Source organism: Pollicipes pollicipes, unplaced genomic scaffold (assembly GCF_011947565.3).
Source record: "Pollicipes pollicipes isolate AB1234 unplaced genomic scaffold, Ppol_2.1 Scaffold_7231;HRSCAF=8579_pilon_pilon_pilon, whole genome shotgun sequence".
Classification (NCBI taxonomy): domain Eukaryota; kingdom Metazoa; phylum Arthropoda; class Thecostraca; order Pollicipedomorpha; family Pollicipedidae; genus Pollicipes; species Pollicipes pollicipes.
Genome location: NW_023597034.1, coordinates 37,958,533 through 37,982,166, shown reverse-complemented (window position 1 = coordinate 37,982,166; position 23,634 = coordinate 37,958,533). Strand labels below are relative to the sequence as shown.

Below are 23,634 nucleotides of genomic sequence, written 5' to 3'. Positions count from 1 at the left end.
GTCTCCCAACCAAAGTGTGCACTTTGACTGTGTGAGTGTATGCACTGCTTTCATGCTTAATACAAAGGAAAACTGTCATTTTCAGCCACCTCTTGCAATGCATGTTGACTGTGAGGTGATGTGCCTCTCATATTTGAGCATTATGTGCAAGGATCAGCTCATTAAGATACTCGGTTTTTCAATGTGTCATCTCCCTTTCACACTATGTTTTACACCCATGTGCAGACCCCATGCTCTTGGGTTTTCCCACTGAACAAGGATGCTCTGAAGAAAATGGGCACTGGACATGCCCCCATACACATTGCCTACCATTTGTTGTGTGTACAGTGACATTCGTGACTCTCGACAGTCATCTTAAAGCTCACTTTCACGACAATCTCGGGGCGAACCGGTCGCCCAGGTGCGGCTCACAATGACCACATTTCAGTAAAGTCGCTTTTGAGCTAGCGTGCGCGCGTCATTTATATCTGGATGTTCGCTGCAGCACTCGCTTCACACGATCGGTGATGCGACGGCTGCCTTGGCTAGGATGCTTTCCGGACTATCGGCAACCATATCGGCTATCTATCTATCTAACCAACTATCGGCCCGGGCATTATAGTACATAAGTTGGTGGGCAATGCACAAGCGCACTTCGTTTCGTATGCTGGGCGTATTGGAGTCCCACGTGAGCATGAGCAGGGGAATGCCAGCACTTAACTCCAGGTCCTTGGTCCAGATGTAGTCGCCGTTTCCATAACATCGTCATAGGGTTTTACTGTTTCAAAGCTCCCTTGTCGAAAGAGCGCTGGTCCTCAGCCCCCCCCTTCCCCCCCCAAATTCATACATCGCTTCTGCCCCTCTGCTCCGTTGTCAAGACGTGTAAAGCACTCTTGCAATCGCGTCGGCATGACCTCATGTACTTTGCAAAAGCCCAGCTGAAGGCGTCGTGGGACCGCTGCAAGCAATGCTCCACCCAGTGCATACAAAACGTGGTTCCAGAGGACTCTACGAGCTACGTCACTCTCAGGACTCCCCGAAAAGCGTTCTGATGCCTGTAAAACTAAGGTATATTCGTCCATAGTATTTTCGACATCCGCCACAGAAGGGATTTCATGTATGGCGGCAGAAGCTCCCTGCCGGATAAACGTTGATCCGCGTCAACAATGACTGGCGCGTAGCTAGGGCACCAACTATCCAGCCAGATAACCAGGCAGGGCTCCACTATCGCTGCCGATTCTACATGCTATTACACGCAAAGCCATTGGCCCGGGACGGATCTGCAGGGTGGCCACCGCCGCCACTCCCCCCCCCCCCCCGTTCCCATGGGTGATAAAAATTGGTGTCCCTGTGTCGAGGGCACGTGACACTTGTCACGTAAGCAGTGAGCCGAGGGCATCATATTGAACGTCAAACGTGTGCCGCGTGAGTAAAACAACGCTCCAAAACAGCAGTGTGTCTGGGAGCCGAAATTCGCGACTATGCAAGTTTTTTTCTCAATTTAATTTTTTCATTCCTTTCTTATAATTTTTTGCAAACGAAGTTTGCTCCATTTTGGCGTGCCAGGTCAACCGAATGCCGCTACAGGGCGACCCCTTCCTTACTCCTGAATGAAAATCCTGGATCCGCCTCTGTCAGGGATGTTCGTCACACATTGGCGACATTAGGTGTGACACAGTGCGAGTGCTCAGTCCTCGGGGAGCGCGCACATTGCTCAGACGTGTTCCACGGGATTCCGCTAGTCAGACATGGCACAACTGTGGGACAGCTTTCAGTGCGACACAGCAGCTATACTACCAGATATGTGTGGATAGAAATCAAAATAAATGGAACTGTCAGTTGGATCATGGATCGGACCCAAAGAAGTCATGAATTCAGGGTTACAACCTCCTACCATTGGACCAATCCAAATAACACGGTGCGCCTTTGGGATCTAGTTACATCCCAGTACACAGCATTAGCTGATCGATGATCAGTCTAACGATTACTTCACGCGCGACAGAGGCAATGGGTAACGAGCGCGCAGCCTAGCACAATGACCGGCAAACAACACTGCAGTAAGGCAGTCGCCATGCGACAGCAAGTGGCGTGGGCCCGCCTATCGGAGCCGAGGGGGACAGCGCTGGCGCGGCGCGGCTCCCGCGGAGGAGCTCAGCGACCTTCGACGCGACGGAGCGCGGGCGGCACCGACTCGGCTGCCAGGGGGCACTCCCGCACCGGACGTGACGGCGGATGACGTCGTCGGGCCTGCCGGGCATCCGCGGCTCCGCGCGGCCGGCGGTCCGGCTAAAGTTCCTCCGGCCATGGGGATGGGTAGCCCATGGAGCGCAGCTTGTTGGTCTGCACCTCGCGGTACACGGCCTCCGGGAACGGGTTGACGGTGAAGAAGGCTAGCAGCGCCACACCCGTGGCCAGCACCACCACCAGCAGGCTGTTGAGCAGAAGGCGCTGGCGGCGCGGCTGCCGGATGCTGCTGACCTCCAGCAGGTGGCGCTGCAGCTCTGCCGCGTGCGCCTTCTCGGCCGCGGCGCTCTCGTAGCCGCATATCCAGTTGTAGGCCCGCTGCCAGACGGCCGGCTCTGGGGACGGCCGGCGTGTCATCGCGCCGCCAGCCGGCCGGGTGTGGGCTCAGGCTGGAGAAGTCTGCGGGGTTGCCGCAGGCCTGCCACAATCAATAGCGCAGCACCGCGAATTCGGATGGGCCGTCGGACGGTTCGGCGCAATTAGATGAATCGCCTCGACCTGAAACCTCGAGCCGAGAGTTCAGACGGCTACCGAAAACACGGGCCGTTTTGAGGCATGGTACTCAACAGCCATTTGCACGCGACGCACGGTTGATCCCACCCGCATCAAAGGTGGTACGTACAGTTGTGCAATACGCAGACATATACACACATGGTCGCTCCGTCCGCACTCATCATGCGCACCTGTGGCCGACGCAGGTTCGCAGCCTCCTCTCACCTGGACGGTCCAGCTCGTCTGTCTCCAGAGCGAACTTGTCGGTGTCGGCCGGCTCGGCCGGCGCCGCCTCATCCTGGCGCCTCTCCTCCGAGAAGCGGGTGAAGAAGGTGGTGCGGATGACGCGCCAGTGCTCCGGCGGCTCGGTCAGCAGCGACACGGCCGCCGCCACCACGCCCGTCAGCCAGAACAGCAGCATCGCGAAGTACATGTAGTGCATCTGAAGTCAGCAAAGCGCGCTGAACACGCAGCTGCCGGTTGGGTGCCAACGCTCTAGCCTCTCACAAGCCTTGCGTTTCGTCCTGGTCGAATTTTGTGAGGTTCGTTCATGGAAGTGGGTCTACTGCGGAAGTTACTAGATATCATTTTTAAGGGACGAGCGTTTAAGTAAGCAAAACTTCAACGGTAAAAACCGCTCAACTGAAGCATTTTCGCTTGTACGCTTTCTCTCCGGCAACAACGCCGTGGACTAGTACACCGTCATAAATGATGTGCCTCACCCACCCCCACCTGGTTGAGATTTTTTTAAAAATCGCGAATTAGCATAGCGTTAAGATAAAAACACGGCAACAAGAAAAAAAACACTAAATGAATTGAAAGGGTATGTGAAAAACTTACGCAAACTTTTTCTTTGGTAGACCCAACTTCGTTATGAACAGGCGGAAGAGGTTGCTGCAAAACCCTCGAGACTTTCAGGGTGAACTAAGATGGACTTTGATCCGCAATAGCCGGAGAGAAGCGCCGTCACTGCCCCGGAGCTCCTCGCCAGCGACTGACGTTCTCTCGCCGGGGTATTACGTCACCGCGCTTCTTCGGCTCGAACTCCAGCGGAGGCCGGCGCATGTGATCTTGGCAGCGGCACGCATGACAACCTTGGCCTGACGTCGGGCGGGCGGGCCCGTGCCCACCACCCGTCAGCGCGCATGTCACTCCACCCACCTTGGCCACGACAGCCGGCCGGGTGTCCTCAGTCTCCCAGCACTTTGGCGCGTCGAACATGTACACGAAATCCAGCACCATCCGAATGACGCCAACGATGAAGCCGCTCATCAGTCCCCAGAAGGCGCCCTGCCAGCGGAGGTGGCCGGTCAGCCAGGTCCCGTGGCGTCTCCTGACGATTCACCGTCGGATCCATCATTCACAGTGTCCTGTTACCCTGATCATCCACCGTCGGACAGATGAAGTAGCCGTGATCGGACCCGCAGTACACGCATTGCCGCAACAGCTGGCGACATGTTAGGCAAGTCGTACAGCCTGGGCCCGGCCGTGAGACGACCACCGCGGAGTCGGGTATCGCCCCGGAGGCAGCGCAGCCCCGACGGCCAGCGCGATCGACACGGTTACACGTTGGAGGTAATCGCCAACGATCTGTATATCGTTCGCTAGTCAGTGTCACACCTTCTTCGAGTCGGTTCGTCGCCCGTTACGTAGTTAATTACATTTCAGTTCATAGTTAAGTGATGTTGTAGGTGTTGTAACCATATACTAAACTTGTTGTCTTGCGACACGTGCAAATACAAAAAGACACGTAGCATACCAAAAGAACGCCACCTCAGATCCCAATCCTTCAGTGGATGATGGTGTTTGGGTCATCTGACGAAAGATTGCGATCCCAGTATGGTGGCGTTTTTGAAACGTTTACTGTGTACTTCATATGTTTGAGTCTCATACCGATGTGTTTTATATATGACTGACCAGCACATCTACCTAGGGTACCGGTGGATCCAGGCGCACCAGCCGGGCGTGGCATTCGGAAACGGTGGGGACAGAAATGCCCATATTTAGGTCAGATTTGCACGTAATCGGCACGTTTGGACCTCCCTCCGCCCAGGCCAGATCGGACGGTGGGTCAGGTCAGGCACTGCCAAACATTCATACTGCGCGACCTGCCCCGAACGACCCCACCGTCATACGACCTTAGATTCCACCGCGCTCGCAGTGGAACACGCTCCCTGCCAGCCCAGCTACGACGCAATGCTGCGACGATCGATAGACACGAAACGAGCAGCCCGACCCGACCGCTGACGTGGCCCGAATGGAAAGTTACAGAAAGGCCGTGACCGCTACACGTCCGTGCGGGACTCCGAGGGGAAGTCACAAAGTTTGGCCCTCATCCATCCAACGTGCCCATCAAAAATCAGCGCTTGTCAGCGAGCCATCAGGCCGTCCGGGTCAATGTTCAGCGCCTCAAAGTGCGTCGGACGGCACGGTGCGACGCGAGCAGAATCGAAGAGTCTGTCATAGCGTCTGGCATTCAATTCCTGAAGCTACCAGAGACAAATTTAGGTATGACTATGAGTATCTAACAGAAGTGTGTAACATTAAGTGGTTCAACGTACTTCACCTAAAGCGCAATTTTGTAACTTTACCACTACCATTTCCGCAATATACATTGCAAGGTCTCCCCCATGGAATGGCGCACTGGATTGCGTGCATTGCACACATAATTACACAATATTGCCCCGCATAATGACGAGCCAGAAACTAGGTGAGCATCAACGTCATGAGCATGAATTGATTTCGCGTGATCAAGTCCTTCCGGGATCAACCAGCCACCTTTACCATGTGCCTCCACTATGATGAATGCGCTGACATTATTGACAAATGTTTATGCTTTGAAGAGAAGATGCTGCCTATCTCCTTCAGTTTCCATCGTCAATGTCGAGCCGAAATACTATAGTTGGACAGTGTTACATGATGAAAAATGCGTGGGAAGCTCTTAACTATTTTTTCCCACACGCGGAGGCATACGTAATAAACACCCATTGCAGGAAATTCGCTGCAATTTGTGCAAATCGTCATTTGTATATATTGACCACCACGCGGCGCTGCTGTCGCCACCACGGAAATGGCGCCGGGCGACACGTCAGTGACAGCCGGCCGCCCACGCCTCACCGCTTCGTTCATGCGTCTCCAGAGGACAGCCATGGTGTAGACAGCGGCGATGGGCGGCGCCAGGTAAGCCGAGATGGACTGGATGTAGAGGAACAGCTGTCCACCCTGCGCCTTGTCGATCAGCGGAATCCATGCAATGCTGATCAGCACCATGAAGCACACGAACAGCCTGCGGCACGAGGTCAGGTCAGCGGGACACGCGACACCGTGGGCTGATGACGTCAGCAGAACGGGCTGCGGCCCGTGAGATCCACTACCTGGTCAGCAAGACGTCACGGGCTGATGATCCATAAATGTTTTAGACTAGCAATGTACATCACGGCCAGCCCATGACGCGGATTCTCTGGAATTTGGCGGCACCCGACGCCAGCGATACGCCCCTAGACCACACGCGCCATCAGTGGTAATCGGGAGGCGTCTGTGGCAAAGCAAGACGCAGGCCATTCCAGCAATACGTAGCATAGTCGCTTAGGCTGGTCTGTATCTGCGGGGACGAGCAGCCGTCTTGATTACGCGCAACGTAAACAAAGCAGTCATCCGATACGAGCGGCGCCTTCATTTATCAGCCGAACCCCAGAAAAGGTGGCCACATTTGGTGCAGAACTGCAGACACACGGACAGAATGGCCATCTGACCACCTGCTGACACACGGATACAATGGCCATCTGACCACCTGCTGACACACGGACAGAATGGTCATCTAGTCGCCGGACAGCAGTAAACCATGCGCTGTGGGCTTCGCTTTGCCTAGCTGGGACACGAGGGGTCGGGTCCATGTGCATAATGAAATCGGACACGCCACAGCAATAGCGTCAAAAAGAGACGCGCCCAGGGGCGATAGGCAACCAAATGCCATTATGGATGGGACACATACGACACAAACAGCTTAAATATAGCAGGGACACACTGCGGGCCACGCTGCAATGTGGGAGCTTTGCGCCTCCAGCACCAGCGACCGGCATGGTGCGCTTCGAGCCAGATCAGCGCAGACCCACCTGCCGACCATGATCTTGTGTCGCTCAGAGGTCTTGGACCGGAACAGACCGTACACGTCCATGGTGAAGAGGGTGGAGGCCGAATTGAAGATGGAGGTGAGGTCGGACATCAGGGCGGCCAGCATCACCGAGATCATGACGCCGCGCATGCCTGCCGGGAGCAGAGGTACATTGTAGTAAGCGCGCACTACTCAAGCGATGAGCGAGGAATGACGCGATCGGATAACCCGATATAACTGTGCCTAGTCTTCTATGGTACATCCTGCTACATGTGTCATACATAATGCGCAATACGCAACAAATTACCTTATTGATCAGCTATCAAAAAAAGGATTCAACCACGGCGACTATGGGATATCCAAACTATAAAAACGGATACACTGATAAAAATGGTGGATGATATTTAAACAGATAAATTCTGTCCGCCTTTGTTCGCAGGGCAGCCTCTGGTATGTCATTTAAACATGGCCAACCAATGGCAACACGACTACCGGATCAAAATGCACGCAAGCATGGCAAAGCCGCATCAAAATCGGATTCCCAAACTTTCTGCCGAACATACTCAGAACAGAGCTAGGAGCAGCTGCTCCCGACCAGAGAACCCACCCTGCGGCATGATGCTGAGCACCAGCTTGGGGTAGGCGATGTTGGAGCAGCTGACGGCGTTTCCGCAGATCCTCTTGCACTCCTCCGGCACCACACAGCCGACCTGAGGGTATCACACAGCCAACCTGAGGGTACCACACAGCCAACCTGGGGGTACCACACAGCCCACCTGAGGGCACCACACAGCCAACCTGAGGGCACCACACAGCCGACCTGAGGGTACCACACAACCGACCTGAGGGTACCACACAGCCAACCTGAGGGTACCACACAGCCGACCTGAGGGTACCACACAGCCAACCTGAGGGTACCACACAGCCGACCTGAGGGTACCACACAGCCGACCTGAGGGCACCACACAACCAACCTGAGGGTACCACACAGCCAACCTGAGGGTACCACACAGCCGACCTGAGGGTACCACACAGCCGACCTGAGGGCACCACACAGCCAACCTGAGGGTACCACACAGCCGACCTGAGGGTACCACACAGCCAACCTGAGGGTACCACACAGCCAACCTGAGGGTACCACACAGCCGACCTGAGGGTACCACACAGCCGACCTGAGGGTACCACACAGCCGACCTGAGGGTACCACACAGCCGACCTGAGGGTACCACACAGCCAACCTGAGGGCACCACACAGCCAACCTGAGGGTACCACACAGCCAACCTGAGGGTACCACACAGCCGACCTGAGGGTACCACACAGCCAACCTGAGGGCACCACACAGCCAACCTGAGGGTACCACACAGCCAACCTGAGGGTACCACACAGCCGACCTGAGGGTACCACACAGCCAACCTGAGGGCACCACACAGCCAACCTGAGGGTACCACACAGCCGACCTGAGGGTACCACACAGCCGACCTGAGGGTACCACACAGCCGACCTGAGGGTACCACACAGCCAACCTGGGGGTACCACACAGCCCACCTGAGGGTACCACACAGCCAACCTGAGGGTACCACACGCCGACCTGAGGGTACCACACAGCCAACCTGAGGGTACCACACAACCGACCTGAGGGTACCACACAGCCGACCTGAGGGTACCACACAGCCGACCTGAGGGTACCACACAACCGACCTGAGGGTACCACACAGCCGACCTGAGGGTACCACACAGCCGACCTGAGGGTACCACACAGCCAACCTGAGGGTGCCCGTCCGCGCTGCTCAGTGTTCTGCCCCACACTCCGGGTCGGTACAGGTAATGCGCATTTGTGGCCGTCAGTTCAGCAGAAGTCCAGGAAAGCGACCCCCGGCGCAGACAACTTTGTGTTATCTTGACAAAAACTTATCGACCGTCGACCTACGTATCAGTTCTTGGCGTGCAGGCCATCATTTCTCTGAAATAGCCACAGCGCAGTTCTGGCTCTCGGCGTTTTCTTACAACGTTAGTTGGCTTTTGTTCGTACGCATGGCTGTTTTGGTTTCGAAATCAGACGGCGTTCCCATGTACCAGTTCTAGATGTACCAGTTCCAGTTCCTGGGGTGTGGTCCGCAAAATTCGACTCACTCACAACCTACGCGCCGCTGGTTGTGCCTGAATCAGGTAATCGGGTAATCAGGCAATCTAATTTATGACCCATACCCGGCTAACCCTACTCGAGTCCCGAGACTGCTGACCCATACGTAACCCACGCCCCACTGGCCAAACTTAATATCACTGAACTGACTCATGACCCCCAGCTTGATGCCGTTGACCTGACCCATGACTCCCAGCTTGATATGGCTGACCCGTGACCCCACCCCCCGCCCAGGCCCGTCACCCACGCTGGCCAGTCGCGCTCGAGACTGCTGGCTCGATGTGGCCCGCCTCCCACCAGTCTTTCCGGGACAGCTGACCTCGTCGGGGAAGAGCACCCTGCTGATCATGCCGGGCAGCACCATGATGAAGACGGGCAGGATCTTGATGTAGCCGGCCATCAGGGTGGCACCCTGGGCGTGCGAAAGCGACTTGGCCGACAGCGCCCGCTGCACCATCATCTGCAGCAGCGGCAGGCAATGTCTCAAGTGTGCCACTGACAGCGAACATTGCTTAAACCTCCAAAGTTACAGCCTGAGTGTTCGCACACAGGAACATCACGCTGGACTTTTCATATAAGCCATTCGGTATCCTTACGTTTTTGTTCTCTCATTCGGCTGCGTTCGACCGAGTGACATCTCAGGATCGTCTGGTTCACGTGGGTCACCCCACAGCGTCAGTCAGCTGACTAAGACTGCTGCGTCAGCTGGCTAGGGTGACTCGTCTGTCGTTGGTCAGCTGTTCACTATTCCGTGGCGACTAATGACGCGCAGCTGGCAGTTCTGACGGGGCGACAACGTCAGCCAAACTCAACGGACGGCAACGGTGCGTGCGCGAGCCCTGCAGCCACGCTCGTCTGTCAGCGCGCAGCAAACCAACCAGCGCTGGGGGCTCCCACGTCCGGGCGGAAGGGAGCTTGCGGCGTGAGTTGGGAAAAGGGCGCGGGACGGGAAGGAATATATTGGAAACAAGGCTCGAATGAAGCTTCGCCCACACAAACCATCGAGTGCATCTCCCTTTCATGAGCTACCCGCCTGATGAGTCACGGTGGCGTTATCAGAAATGTTCCGGTCGCTCATGTGTGCGCGTGATACGGACAACAGCACTGTTTCATTCCATGTCAAGAGGAAAAACACCACTCAGCATGCACGTGTCTCCATTCCGTCGAAAGCTATTTGCGTAAACACCATAATAATACCTCATAGCTGGAGGCGGCATGCTTAATTGACTTCCAGATTTGATTAAAACATGAGACTACAAACGATCCAAAACAGAAGCATGTTGCCACTAGCTTTATCAAATGTACGGCTATGCCACTTTATGTATTTGACACAAGAATGCATATTCGCATTCAGTCCTATCAGGAGCAGCGATCACGGGCGCAAAGGAAACAGCGAAGTCTTCCCATTTCTAACGCCAACACCTAAAAAAAAAACACTGAGCGCTGTCTACAACAGTTCGCCAGGGCGGGAGCAGGCGGAGTGTGGGGAAGGAGTGAACAGTGAGTGGAACGGGAGCGAGCAGCGAGTGTGGGGCGGGAGCGAGCAGCGAGTGTGGGGCGGGAGCGAGCGGAGTGTGGGGCAGGAGCGAACGGCGAGTGCGGGGCGGGAGCGAGCGGCAAGAAAGGGGCGGGAGCGAGCGGCAAGTGGCAGGAGCGAGTGGCGAGTGTGGGGCGGGAGCGAGCGGCAAGTAAGGGACGGGAGCGAGCGGCAAGTAAGGGACGGGAGCGAGCGGCAAGTAAGGGACGGGAGCGAGCGGCAAGTGGCAGGAGCGAGTGGCGAGTGTGGGGCGGGAGCGAGCGGCGAGGCAGTTCTCACCTGATCGGCGCACCAGTACCAGATGGAGGCGGGCGTCTGACCCAGGATGAAGCCGGGCCACGGCATATCCGAATTGATAGGGTCCCGCAGCATCACCCAAGAGTCCTGCAGTTACGAGGAATCCCGTCAGACACGGGGAGGTAGCACTTGTGCATCGCCACGGGACGTCCACTTACGCGAGGAAAGCACAGGGTACCCGCCTAAGAGCCTGCTGCGCATAGCAGCGCGGCACACGCCACATTGCGGCGGGGTGCTGCGCGCCACATAGATGCTTCTGCTCAACATGATGAATGCTGCTGTTTTGCAGACCACCATGTTCGCCATGAACGCCGCCAGCCCGGCATCATACGGACCAGATGCGGCTGTCGCCGGGGCGCCGTGCCGGGCGGATGAGGGCCGTTGCTCTGAGACGCACCGTGGCCGGCAGGCCGCACGTGGTGTTCGGCACGGTGACGCTGGGGATGGCCTGGATGTAGCGCTCCTGCAGCTCCCAGTAGCCGCCCACCATGGAGAATGCTGCAAAAGGGGCGCACTCGGCGGTTAGGAGGCGCGCAGGCCTGGTGCGATCCGACCTCGACGGCAGATCCGGCGCTGCCTGGGGATGCTGCCGCGCTCCCTGCCAACAGAAGCACGCGCTGCGTATTGAACGGTAGGAGCATGTGGACCAGCCGCTTTCTCGGTTTAGGCTTGTGGTTTTCTTCCAATGGCGGATGCTTCCTTTTCATAGTTATGACTCATGTTGCGCACGTTATCCATAAATGCATGACTTAGCTGTGAGCACTGCCTCTGAAATAAAACAATCCGCGGACTATCCATACTAGCATAAAATAAGTTGCGTCGTTATCTGGTGCAACGCTCGGGTCCATTGGGCTAGCCTCAGCTAATCACAATGCCCGGTAGTAAAAATTGCATGAACGGGTATATGCCTTTCCATTTCCACGGGTTTAATAAAATCAAAACGTTGAATAAAATCACATCAAACAAAAAAGATGAGCCCATCGTGGAACAGCTTTCCGAAGAAGCATGGCTAAATTCCATGGTCACAACGCAACAAATGCCCTGAAATTCCTGAAATTCGTCATCAAACTCAGCTGGCTGTTAGGACATTGAGGTGAGCCCCATCAGGCCAGCCCCGTCACACTTCACACGTCACACGCTCGCTGCCGTGCCGTTCACCTTTGCCCATGACGACAAGCGCTCCGATGATCATGATGAAGAACTGCAGCGTGTCGGTGTATATGACGGCGGCCAGGCCGCCCAGCACGGTGGTCAGCACGGTCACCAGCAGGATCAGCAGCACTGACCACCAGATCGACCAGCGCAGTGCCTGCTGGATGAACACTGCGCCCGAGTACAGGTTCACCTGGGGACAGGGTGCGCGTGCGCCTGAACAGAGACGTGCTGAGTGATGTGCGCCCGAGGGAGACGGGTCGCGCCAGGGTCGCGCCAAGCCTCACCTGCGGACAGAGGCTTCGGCGCGTGGCTCGACCTGTGGACTATGTTGGTGTGCGTTTATCTCTGCTGAAGGCGGGCTCTAGCGCAGGCGCACGTGCATGGATGGAAAGCAGCGCAGGATGACGCATGCGCGTTTGTTTATCGGACAGAAGACATTATGGCAGGAATAGCACTTATACTCGTAGCCAAGGCTTTTTGCTCGTAGCAAAGCGCAGAGCATGCCAAAAAATTGATCGACTTATTCCTGGTCCCACTTGCTGCCACGTTACTTTTAATTATGCCATGTCATCATAATTTAGTGCTTTCCTGAGTGTGGCCTGGTATGACATCTGTACAGCATATGTTAAGAAGGTAAAACCTATTTAACGGCCGCGTTAGGCACAACCAATAACCAGTTGAGTGTTCAAGCACACTTGCTTTACTTTGCAGTAATGCATGAGCCTTGCAAGCTTTAAATTCCGAAGGGAGCTCAGCTCAATTTGGAGAACAATGCGACAGACGTTTAGTCTTCGCATGCAGAAATAACAAAACACAATAAACTGCACCGTTACGGCAAATAAATTAATGAGAAATACGCCAGCGCGCCAAAACAATTAGCCCCGAGAATGCGTGATAGTGTCACGCAATACGCAGCTGTGCGTTGATCCGATGTTACTTGAAACTAAATCGCGACGCAAATACGGGCGACATGCGTTGCCCTCAGATAACATCGAATGCCTGCAAGCGGATTGTGCCGCGTCAGATGTGCTGTGCACACTCGTTGAGTCACGTCCAAACATGCCTGGCCCCAAGCTTGCCGTAAACATATGCCTCGTTTGGTCTGCGTGACAGCCCATTTTTGCCATCCCCTCCGTGAGACATTTAGCGAAGTGTGTAGCACGCGCTGATACAACCCAGCCCACGTAAACAGCGCTTGCGCAAGCACGCCGGCCGCTGGCCCTGGTCAATCGCAGCGTGAGCTTCCATCTTGAACAGTTGCTTGGAATGCTTCAGCTCGAAAGCGCGTCGCTTTCCCCCGCGTAGTCTCATGCCGTTCTACAAAAAAGTCCTCAGCCTGCTGAAATCTTGACACAATTACACGGGGACTTATCTATGAGCTGCAACACCTTCATTTAAGCGATTGACAGTCTTCTAATTGCATAACGAATTATTAACATATATAAGCTACACCAAAATAAACTTGGACCGACATTCGGTCAACTTCGCACCTTAATACATTCCCATTGAGCACATTTTAACTTTCCGCAACTCATTCATATCTTTGGCCACATGGATTGTCTGAAATACATGTCATCCCACATGAACTCGATACAAATCGGACACATTTCACCTACACCCCTTTCCAATATGACGAACATTTTGGCAGAGATGAGACACCCCATAAACCATGATAATGCGTCAATTTCTAGTCCCCGGCGAGATATTTCGGACACCGAGGCGGAAACCAGAGGACATCTAATATCCGCGTCTTTTCCTGGCCAATAGCTTCAAATATACAAAATGCTGCGTATCGCTAAAAGTTCTTTAATGAAGCTCCTACAGATGGTCCAGTCTGTGCCGTAGAGCATCTAAGCCGGTTATTTTCAGATCTATCACATCTGTTCATGTTACGTCAACCGGGCAGTCATGTTCAGTTAGGTCCGATTCGCGCCGTTTTTTGTGATACAAGGGGCGGAGATCGCTCAGATCCATCCTGATCACGGTGCTGTCTAGCGGCGTTGCAGGGCTAGACTGCGCTCAACGGACTCCAGCTCTCAACTGCAGAGATAGTGGCTGTACATTTTGTTCACGTCCGAACTGTCCCAGCATGTACATTCGTCTGCAAAGATAGGTGATACCATACGATCCCAGTGTGCGTTTCTCAGGATTCAGTCTCATAGAAATTTACCTTCAGGTGCGATATCAAAATGTTGTGATATTAAAACTTTTCGTTAAAACTTTTCGTTTCTTTGTCATGTTTAAACTTTAAGTTAAAACTTTCAAGGAGAGATGTTTTAAATCCATGAACGTTTAAAATGCATCTCACAACCGTCTTACGGGTCGGCAGTGGGACGCTCATGTCCTTGCACCGTTATCTGATACGCTCCAAGCCAGACTATGCCTGTTTTGTATACGACAAAGCCTCTGAGTCCGTAGAGCGTATATTAAATGCGGTCCATCATACTGCGTTGGCATCATCGCTGGTGCATGTCGTACGTCTTCGACAGCCAGCTTGCTTGCCGAAGCCAACGAACCCTCGCAGGCGGCTCGAAGGAAATTGTTGTGGATGTGGTACGCTTCGCAGTCTGGCTCTATTCCCGAACCGTCCAACACATGGTGTCGTGTTGTCGCGCCACACATCAAATGCTGTTTAAAGACGAGCAAACATTACGCGTCGCGCTGCTACGTGTTCGTGTTTGTGACGTCCTTCATGGCAGCGGCCCCAGTTTTCGGGGCGTGGCGCGCCCACGTAGCCTGCTGACCGCTCCGTGGGCGATAGCAGCGTCAACCGTCGACGTATCATTGTCGGAGGTTCGAAGCAAAATACGATTCCGTGTGTTGCCAGATAGCCCAGCCCTGTCACATGCTCAAACGCATGGGGATTCAAAACTAATATACAGACGGCTCTAGAACGGACACGGGCGTTGGTTTCGCCTTTGTGTGTAGTCACGCCACGCGATCATTCACACTTCCGGCCCATGTGTCCCTGTATACGGCAGAGCTTGTGGCCACCACTAAAGCGTTTTGCTTGATGGAAGTAGTCGGAGAAGTCTGTTCGTGATTTTTTTTTGGACTAACTGAGCAGCCCTTTGACATTAAAACGTTTGAATCCAGGGTAATAGGTTGCGGGTAGAGCGACGTTCAGTGCAAAAAACAACTCCAGTAAAAAACTAGAAATGTACTGGATGCGCAATGTAGGTCAAATTTCTGGTTTGTACTGAATGTTTGACAGCCATTAATTGAAGGTAGCTTGGCACAGATCATACAGTAGTGGATGTATTCAAAATTCAAATGAACGCTATGCCCAGAGTGTTTGCACGAAACACTCAAACGGAGTTGTATACTACATTACACTGACGGCATGAACTGGTTCATGGCAAACAATTCACCATATTCCATACAGCAATGGTAGAAAAGCCCTGATGCTCCGCAGCTTCGAACACACAACCTCTCGGTTAAAGACCCAGCGTGCCATCGATTGAGCTGCGAGACTATTGGGCGGGTAGAGCAAGTCGAAAGATTCAAGGCGTACCATGCACAAAAACCCTTGACCTGCTCCGTCGTATGATTTGGCTCCTCTAGCTAAACTAAAACTCCTAATGGATCGGCTCTGGACAATCGAACAATCTTTCGTCTGATGCCAGGTCCATCGAGACTGACCACATAAAATTTGATTCACAGCTCTGCGGAAAGCAGGTCTTTAACACGTGAGCCCTATGAGCTTGTTGGAAAAGTGCTCTGCAAAGTGGTGGTGCCACCAACGTACTTCGGTGGGGCCCGATTTTGCTCCGGCAAATCCCCCGCTACAGGGCATTTTCACTGCGTCTCAACTCCATGCGCCGGGCCGGTAAGACCACTGTACTTACTGGATTTCACGTCACGCTGGCATCGCTGGAAATGAGCTGGTCCACGCTACCGCAAAGAGGGCTACGCTTCGTCCCTGTCGAACGGCGTCCCCAATACCCGTTACAAACCTTGAACCTCGGCCATCTCTGCTTTTTTGCGCGGAAAATGACACAGCACATAGGATCCAATGGCGCTAGTGAACTGAAAAGCATTGAGCCTGTTGTCCAGGAGTGGCAGTCATCCTACTGAAAGTCTTGACGGAAGGAGGAAATCATCTTGTGTCGCTTGCGGATTGGCCATGTTTATGTCACAAAGCGATACCTATCGTGTCGCGACGAACTACCTCAGTGTCGGCACTGTAACGTTGCGCTTACGGTGGGACACGTGCCCGTATACTGTGCCGCACTACGCGCCGAATGTCTAAGATACTTTGGCCCGGTTGTGCCGTCTCTAGTGCTCTGCAATTTGCTATGTGACATCTCACCATATATCGAACATACCTACAACTTCATATCGCATCTCAAGTTCTGCGCTGTATACGCCTACCTAAGGAGTTCATACCATGCGTAAAAAGCTTTCAGCCGCTGGACAGCTTTGATTACCACTTTGTTATGGACAATAGAGTAACCGTGTAGACCAGGTGCCCTAAAGCCCAAATATCCAACCAACCATCGGTCACCTCCGCTGTTCAACAAACTGCAAAAGGATAGAAAAAAGATATCGTTAAAGCTAGACATTGCATGTTGCATGCAAGCGATTAATACCACCCTGACCAGCACAACTTCAAGTTATCGAAAGCCGTGGAACTGATCGTTCTGATAATACCTGTGGGCGCATGTTTCATGACTGAAACGCTCCTCTTACCCTACAAACACATGATTCGTAACGCGTTGGGAACACGCTCAAGAACGTCGTGCAATGTTTGACGAGACGTTAACGACCTGGCGCGGTACGTTAAAGGCCACAAAATATTTGGCGTTTGCATACTCAAATTTACGCATCTTGAGAGATGCTTATAATGCACTTCTCAGTCCGGGTCAATGCCACTTCGGACGACCTTGGCTAACACCCCGGAAATGGTACTGATCTGAGATGTCTCAAATAGCGCTGTCCCGTGAGTAAAAAAAAAAAAATTGTGTGAATCACATACAGATGAACCCTAAGCCGTTCGAAAATACCCCAAACACATTATTTTAAAATGTGAACAGTGCAGAAAGTAACGCAGCATCACCTGGGTACATAATCTTTCACTTTGCATTTGGCTTGTGAGGCAGGAAGCCGGAGGGGCAGTGTTTTTTTATGCGGAGGAGACCATGAGTTGAATGGGGGTCATATCCAAAGTATTACGTCTCCAAAAACTACCATTCCCTAGCAAAGATATGCTTGTTATTTATGCAAAGTTACGGACCTGACCGACATAACCGCTGATCGAAATGTGGGACATCCTCATAATCTCCAAGGTAGGACCAATATAATGCGACAAAGTTACGGAACATTCAAGGGAGCACGCAAGTTCAACTGGTCGCAAAATTATCTGGGCAACGTCCTTAATAAAAAACGTCATTATGGATATTCCAATTTTTGCGCGAGTGAAAAATGCGAGCATTAAAAAGCTTCTGGCCTTGAACCAGAGGCTAGACATACGAATGCTTCGAGGAGGAGAGGGGAGGAGCGGGAGCGGGTATGAAGTAGCGTTTGATCATCTTTCGCAGGTGCTGATCCTCCAGCGGGTTTTATCGCGATCGGATGAGTTCACGGGCAAACCAGATCAATTTGACATGAATGCCCTTAAACAGCGCTGTGCCAATGCGGCACAAGAAGTGAGCGACTTCTCCGTATGTGATTCTGATCCGGCAAAAATTCACAAAAATCCCTGATGGGCCGATGACAGAAAACTTTGCAATTGATAACGAAACGAGAGGAAACGAACTGAACTGCCTAACTAGCATGCAGCAAGCACGGCTGAAAAGACCCGAAATGTAACAGAAACTAACCGATATCTTGGTGAAGATGTATAGTATCAGGGACAAGATGGCCAGGTACACCCGGATCCTGGAACCTCCGAACCGTTTCTCATGAACTCCGGTAATGTGCCAACCTGAAATCAACCATCCAGTTTAACGCATATTTGCCACTGTTTGTCCTTCAGGTGTGCCGCATTGTCCCAGTCGTTCAATTTAAAGGTCATATAGACGAAAACATCTCAATGCAACCATACACACAGCACATTGTCATCAGATTATCTACACCTCAACAGGAAATACGCTTTCTGTATTAATAATTTCTATAATTATTGGGGACCCGGCTGCCTGGAATTTTATAAAAAAACAACCCTAGCAGTACGCGCAGGTACAGTGCTATAGCACACCAAACATGATTATAGTGTAAAAAACTCATGTTCTACACGTCTCCAAATGCCCTCGATTCGTGAACATTGACATCAAAACATCTTTCTCTGCAGACTATGTTCTAGTATTTGACAAAGGGGTCAGTGTTCACGGAGTCGGCCATTTGCATCCGTTTCGTGGTTCCTGTTCACAGCCATGTGGACGGCGTAGTGGATGCCAAAAAGTGGGCGCCCGAACGGAGTCGCTTCGCTCCAGGACTATGTGACCTTCCGGCCAGGCGAGGCCGGCCGGGCTGGTCGGAAGTCGAGTGTCAAACCCCGCTTCGTCGGCTGACGGGCCCGCTCAAGGGCTGCATGACTGGTATGGGACGCGACGACCCTCCAGACACCCACAGAACAGGTAGGTTTTGTGATGTAGATGGTTCCATGGGCTACAGTCCGCGCACTCGTGATGTGTTTGCACATGACGCAGCAGATGACTTTCAACTTGGTTCGCTTTTCTTCCCATGTGGGTCACATAAAGTTATTTTAAATTTCTAAAGATATATTTAGCACTAGAAACTGACAATGACAGTATAACGCAGACTGCCATGGTAGCTGACGTAGCATAACGTAAAACACGCAGAGTCAGAACGACGGCACTTTTCAAAGCTTGGAAGCCTTAAGAAGCCTGTTCTCAAAACGCTAGGCTGGAAAGCATGGATTTGCATTCTCAACAGGCCGGAAGCTTTTCCACGTCGGCCGCCTCCAAGACGGTCACCCTAGAACGCTTTAAAAGATAGTCGCCAGAGCTCGAGTATGCGAGTGCCACCGCCTCGCTCTCCGCTTACAACTTCTCTCGGGATTGGTATTCTCTCTTGCGGAACACCAATCCAAATAGCCGTGGCTTGGTTATTTGGATTAGGGCCCTTTCGACCAGTAAAGGTCATTTGGGGCTATTCGGGGTAACCCCATACGAGATGAAGGAGAATTGAGAGCGGTGGGGCATGGCTACATCCGTCTTGGGACTCAACCGCCGAGACAAAGCCCGCGCAGGGAGCCCTCTGCGGGGCTCGTGTCGGGCGCTCGCACCAGGACCCCTGTCGGGGACCTTCGGCATAATGGTGGCTGGCGCCTATACTCGGCCCCGGACATTCGGAGTGTTCGCAAGAGGATGCAGGATTACGCAAGAAAGAGGACACATGGGCGGGATGCCGAGGCCCGTTGAATGGGCGCGAGATCATTCAGACGTCCAGCCCCGAGGCGCAGAGCCGCGGTATTTTCCCCAGGACGGGCCCGGCCGCTTCGGATAGCCGCGCTAGAGCCTCGGAATTACCTCACCGGCGAGGCAGTGGGTGATCGCCGCACCGCAACAGGACCAGTCACCACGGACCAAAGTGTCCATTTCGCCACCGTGACTGCATCATGAACTAATTTTGAGCTATGATATTCCGTTTTTTACCGGAGGTTTCACCAAGGAGCAGACAACAGCTGAACGTAATCTGCTGACTGTTCCTGAAAAAAAGCAGTATGATATATCTAAGGCCTGAGTGAACGTTCGTCCGACGAAGAAGCAAGGGTCAAGACGAGCGTTTCCGAATGCCCGCTCCCCCAAGCGTCATTTCTAGATCACCAAAAAACCATTATAGATAACGCCTGTATAACTGGCCTACCCGACGATATATTGATATACTGATGATATTCGAGTTATAAGCAAGCTTGTTTCATCGTATCTGATGCTTGTTTCAACATCTTCAAAGGCGAACCACTCCTTTAAACGTACAAGAATCGACCCCAGATTTGTCAATGACCTATGCGAGGTTGTTTCTTGAATTTTGCATGACTAAATTACGGTCTCTGATGCCGGTCTTTAGCTGTTCATAGAAATAAACAATATCTTCGGGCATCAATTTAGTATAGAATAGTACTGTACGGTGTGTAAGCACACAACCGCTTGCTGGTTAGTGACCTCTTCAAAATCGACGGGGGTCAGTTATGTGTCATGTATACTCATTTTTTCATTCTGTGATGTATTATCATATATTCTCATTTTTTGTCATATTCTGGACTCGAACACTAAAGTTATAACCCTGATAACAATACATACTGGGTGGCAGTTCCCCACGCGATGTGCTTATTCATAAACAACCACAAAAGCTCATGTTAGGCGCCTACGCGTGGTTTTTTCCCTCTTGCTTCGCTGTAGATGGCGGACGGGTCGGGTAGACTCGCCGGGTGAAAATTGGTGTCTTAAAGGATGTGTTTCACACTTGAAGATATTGAAGCAGCCAGCATCACATACCATAAAACGAGCTCACTTATGACTATTGGTACACTTTTAACAGGAAAAGACTGCTCTGGAAAACACAATTTTTCTCTGCCGTTAATATGCTCCTCGATACGTAATTGTTTGATGTGGCCATCATACCTTGCCAACATTGAGAGCCAATTAACGGCCGTTAACCTTGACCGTCGCATGGCTTATGGAATGACAGGATTTGAATGGCTTATTATGGCGTCATGAATGACAAGGTGACCTTGAAATACTATCCACGAAAAGTCTCCCCATCTTTGCGGTTGTGCAGCTCAGAAACTAAAGGGGTTTAGGTCTTGAGGAGGGCAGGGCTGTGAACTACATGGAACGGTCTCCAAGACGGCTATTTCAGTTCAAATCCCACGTCGATGTGCAATACTCTCTTTAAGCGTTAAAACCAGTGCCTGTGAACAAAAATTGCTACACGTTCTCGTCGCAGGTTATCGCAGATCTTCTCCGGCGAATGCGTTGTCTTCCTCCTGTTGCCAGCGCGCGTCTTCGAAGACAGCTTCCTCGTGTCTGAATTGGAGAGCCGGCTTCCGCGCGCCATCCGGCAGTCGCCTCCCCACTCCCTCATCCCTCTGTCCAGCGGAGGTCGGTAGGTTCAGCCAGGTCGCCACCCGATGACGGTCGTCAGTAGAAACTGCTGGTCTCGACCCACAGTCGATCGGCTGATGAGTGGAGATTGCACTTACCGGCGCATGGACGGCAGCGGCAAATGACGCTGGTGGTACTTACCCTACTCGCCAGGAACACGGGCAGGAAAATCCACCCCAGAAGCTGAATTAGTATAATCGCCTGGAACACAACCAGCATGTAAGCAGGTTTTCTTTACAGGGGCGGTGAATTCCATTCCCCTGACAGTATAATGCCATGCAATGCTTGGCGTCCAGACAGTTGACAGTCTCTGCATTAAATAATGAACAGCGGTCGTCTAAAACTTCAGCAGAAAGATCATGATCTATTGTGATTTATACATGGGAGCACACGAACGTTCCTTTGGACTGCTGGTTCACGCAACCATCAGCTTCATTACGATGGTATCGCACAAGCTGCATACCGGGCTTGACTCCATATCAAAGCAGACGCTTCACCTTCCGCGCACCAGTGTCTACTGCAGCACTTGATCGGCGCAATATATTATACCTTCTCCCACCGCACAGCCCCTGCTCGTGGCATCTTGTCGCAAATTCAAACACGACATTTGATCTTAAAGGCCACCAGCGTATAAATTAAAGACAGCGATTATTCACACATAATCGTCCGCCATGATGGGAAGGGAAATGCATCCATACTGGCATTGAGCGGTAAGCAAAAACGGTGGCAATCTGCACTGTATTTCTCTCACAAAGCAGGGTACGGATGGAAGCTTTTAAGCTCCTTTTCTTTCCATGTAATCCTAGGAAAGCGTAATATCCCAATGAAAGTTTACCGGGCCGCATCCAGTCTCGCTGCCCACCCTACCGCTCGCACAGCTGCGCTCACGTTAAACTCGAACGCGCCGACCCCGATCCCGGCGGCCGCGCCGGAGCCGGCCAGTCCGATGAAATGCTCCGAACCGATGTTGCTGGCGAAGAGTGATGCGCCCACCTACCGGCGCCCGCCAGCAAAAACAACCTTCAGTCACCGAGCTCCGCCCACCGGCCAACATCGGCCGACCCAAAACACGCCGTGGTGGCTGATGATTAGCAGATCCGGCGCCCGCCGGCTGTCACCTACAGCAACATAACCAGCGAGCGACACTTATAGACGGCAGCGCGCTGTCAAGGCATCGGTGCGACAGAATACAAAGATGACGGAACTCATTCGGCAACCACCAGAGGAGGGCATTTACATGTGGGTTCTCACGACACGTTAAACGGTACAATTTTAGCCTGTTATACAGCGTGAACCACGTGCGGTGAACTGGCGACCTGTGCCGCCAGGTGTACCGTACAGATCGAAGCAGCTCTTAAATATACATGAGGGCGGGGACGGGGGCAGCGTCTCCCAAACTGGCACCTACCGGCAGCCAGCTCATGTTGCGTCCAGCCAGGAAGAACCCGCTGACCGTGCCGCGATTTGGACGACACATTGACTGCCGAAGGAGAGACGGCGTTACGACGTAATAGACGACATCGTTTGCACGGCGTCAAGGATCACGTGCATAGCACGTAAGGGCTCTTTCGGGTTTCTCGCAGGCTCCCGCTGGTGAGAAAACGCCCGGGAGCGCAGCTAGCGGCTTGGGGAGGGACTTCCCACTGGCCAGAGAAGCGAAACTGCGGGAGCATTATGGAAGAAGGACGCGTTTTGGTTGAGATCGGGAACGTTTATACTAGGACGAATGAGTCAAAGCCTAGCGAATGCGCCGAATAAATACTATTAGCAGGCGTCACCTTGCGCGGCACCTATTTAGCGTGCCGCGCTAGGTGACGTGTTACACAAAAACCCTTACTGTTCTGAAAAAAGCCGAATGCACAGATCAATTTTGACGTCAGTCCCCGATTGCTTACATTTGTTTCTGCCCACGTAACACGATGCGCCTCATAGATACAGCCCCGCCCCAACCACCCGACGGCTGCGGAGTCCTGAACTCCAGGGCCGCGTCGCTGCCCGATGCCTCTAACACCCACGTATATTCCGGTGGCCATCACTAGTCCGAAGTACACCACCACCACCACGATGTCCACGTAGTTCAGGAGGCTCTGCTTCGGCGGCGCCCCGTCGTTCACCACCGCCATCGCGGCCCGCTCCGTCTCCTCCGACGACATGGCTGTCGAGACAGCGCGCGACCACCGCCCGCGCGCGGCCCCGCTCCGCGCCTGGGCGCACGTGCACGACCGGCCCCCACACGCCCCACACGGACCCTTCGCCCGACCCGGCTGACCGCGCGCCGGTGGCTCAGCCAAGGTCGCGGACCACCGCTCCACCGCGCCCCGCCGCCAGTGGTCGATTCTGGATACCGGCCGGCGGCAGCGTCGGTCGGGGTCTTCCCGTATCGGTAGAGGATCGGCGCGGCCACATGCGCGACCGGTGGACTCTGATGATTATGCGCGCGTGGTGCGCGTACGGTCTGGAATATGGTAATCAGGTAACCAGCGCGGGCCTGGCGGTGAGTGAGGCGGGCGTTAGGAGAGCTGGTACCGAGCGGCGATTGGAGCGTGGTCCAATTGGGCCGATGGAGAGGAGGAGGGGTATAGGGGGCCCTCCCCGATTTCAAAGCAATGTGTC

The 23,634-nt window shown here is 53.3% G+C and overlaps 1 pseudogene; it reads right to left on the bottom strand.

Annotated features, from left to right (window-relative positions):
* Window positions 1-1,337: 1,337 nt before the first annotated feature.
* Window positions 1,338-23,253, bottom strand: LOC119109728 (sodium/glucose cotransporter 5-like; annotated as a pseudogene).
* Window positions 23,254-23,634: the final 381 nt, after the last annotated feature.